The sequence below is a fragment of the Penaeus monodon genome, chromosome 5 (assembly GCF_015228065.2).
Source record: "Penaeus monodon isolate SGIC_2016 chromosome 5, NSTDA_Pmon_1, whole genome shotgun sequence".
Taxonomy (NCBI): domain Eukaryota; kingdom Metazoa; phylum Arthropoda; class Malacostraca; order Decapoda; family Penaeidae; genus Penaeus; species Penaeus monodon.
This window is the reverse complement of record NC_051390.1, coordinates 1,627,510-1,630,009: the sequence shown is the minus strand read 5'-3', so window position 1 is coordinate 1,630,009 and position 2,500 is coordinate 1,627,510.

Sequence of the window (2,500 nt, the reverse complement as noted above, 5' to 3'; positions counted from 1 at the left end):
TTGAGAGAGTAAATGAGAAAGTAAAGGAGAGGGAGAGAAAAGGTGGAGGGGAGTGAAGCAGAATGCGACAGATTGCAAGCTAGAATACATAGACAATAACAATAAAAAATATATATATAAAATTAATATATATATATATATAATATAATATATATATATATAAAAAAAAAAAAAAGAAAAAACAGAGGGGAGAGAGAGAGGAGGAGAGGAGAGAGAGAGAGAGAGAGAGAGAGAGAGAGGAGAGTTAGAAGACGAGAAAAAGAGAGAGGGGAAAAAATGAGGAAGTAATAATAATAGAGGAGAGGAGATAAAGGGGGAAGAGTTAACAGAGAGTGGAAAAGAGAGGGGAAGGACAAAAAGGGATGAGAGAGAGAGAGAGAGAGAGAAGGAGAGAGAGGAGGAAGAGAGGAGAGAGAGAGAGAGAGGGGAAAGAGAGAGGAAAGAGAGGGAGGGGAAGGGGAGAGGAGAGAGAGAGAAAAGAGAGAGAGAAGAGGGACAAAAGAGAAAGGGGGTGAGAGCGAAGAGAGATTGAGGAGACAAAAAGGGGAAGAGAGGGGGAAGAGAGGAAGAGAGAAGAAAAGACGGGAACAGAAGAGAGAGAGAGAGAGAGAAGAGAGCGAGGGCGCAGGAGGGCCTTGCTGGAGGAGGAGGAGGGAGGAGGAGGAGGAGGGAGGGGGGGTGAGGCAGCTTCGGCGGAGGGCCACCATCTGGCACGGAGCTCACAGGATCCCACATCTATCTTACATCCAGCCGGCTCTCCCGCGCAAAAATGGTTGCAGGATGTAAACAAAAGGATCCTCATCTTCACTGTAATATCATCATGTCCATTGTTCCCGCCACTGTTCTTGATATTCTTGAATTCAACTCACACACACGTTTACATACCTGTCTGGAAACGAATATACATAAAGAAACACGCACACTCACTTATTTTATTACGCATACGCACACACAGGGATACACGGACACACGCACGCACACGCGCTGGCGAGCATATACATTCTTCCAATTTCTTCCTTTTTTATGCTCATTCCTTTTCATGTAATTCTCATTCTTCCTTTTTCTCACTCCTTGCCTTTCTTTATTATTATTATTATTATTTTTTACATTCTCCTCCTCCTTCCTTCTCTCTCTTTTTCTGAATGTCTCATAAAACGAACTCCATTTTAATCAAGGGTTAAAATGAAGCATACGCACACACTCGCTTACACACACACACACAAAACACACCAAACACACCACACCAACCACCAACCACACAACCAAACACACCACCCTACACCCCCTGGGATACTACCCAAACCCTAACACCCTTACCGCCTACACATACAACATAACCCTCCCTTTTCCCACACATTAAACCATCCCCCAACACATACACACCCCCCAACACTACACACACACACACACACACACACACACACCTACACACACACACACACACACACCTACATACAGATACATATATTCACACGGGAAAAAAGGCGAGATTTCTGAACAGATGAAATTCGTCGAGGATTCTTAGAATGGACATATTTCAATGGGTAGTTTGTGAGTCTGTTTTGCTACCAGGGTTACAATTGCACCTAATTTTCGCGTCGAGAAATGGGTTCTTTTTGCTTATTTTTTTCATTTTATTTCTTCTTTGTTTGGTTGATTTTTATTATTATTATTATTTTGTATATGTTGGGATGATAGAAAAGTTAGTCGGGTTTCGTGTTGTGTTCGTTTTTAGGACTATCTGTTTCTAGGTTTGCTTGCTTTTATTTTTCTCTTGCTTTTATCTCTTCCCTTTATCCATCTCTTCCTTATCTTCTCTCGTCTCCCTTTCCCCAATTCTCTTTAACTCTTTCTCCCACTCTCTCTCCTCTTGCTTTCCTTCTGCCTATCTGTCTCTTTCCCCCCTCCCCTCTCCCTCTCTCTTTCTCTCTCTCCCCATCCCCCCTCTCCCTCTCTCTCTCTCTCCTTCTCCCCCCCTTCCCCACTTTCTCTCTCTCTCTCTGTCTCATGAAGCGAATTTTAATCTGGGATCAGGAACCAACCAGAAAAAGCACGGGAATTGTACCCTTGTTTGGTGGTGTCTGTGGTGCCCAGAATTACTCTAGAGTGTGTATGTATAAGTGGAGGTAGGAAGAGAATGGATAAAGGCGGAGGGAGGGAGGAGAGGAGAGGGAGATGGGAGGGGGAGGGGCAAAGGGAGGGAGGACAGGGGAGAGAGATGGGAGGGAGAGAGGGGAGAAGGAGGGAGGTAGGGAAGATAATGGAAACGGGAGGAAGGAGGGAGGGAGGTAGAGGGAGACGGGAGGGAGAGGGGGAGAGGGAACGGAGGCAGGAAGAGAATGGAGGGAGGAGAGGAGAGGGAGACGGGGAGGAGAGGGGAAGAGGGGACGAAGGTAAGAGGAGAATAGAAACGGGATGGAGAGGAGTGGGAGATTGGAGGAGGGCGAGGGGAGGAGAGATGAGGAGCAGGAGGAGGAAGAGGAGAGGAAGGTAAGAGAAT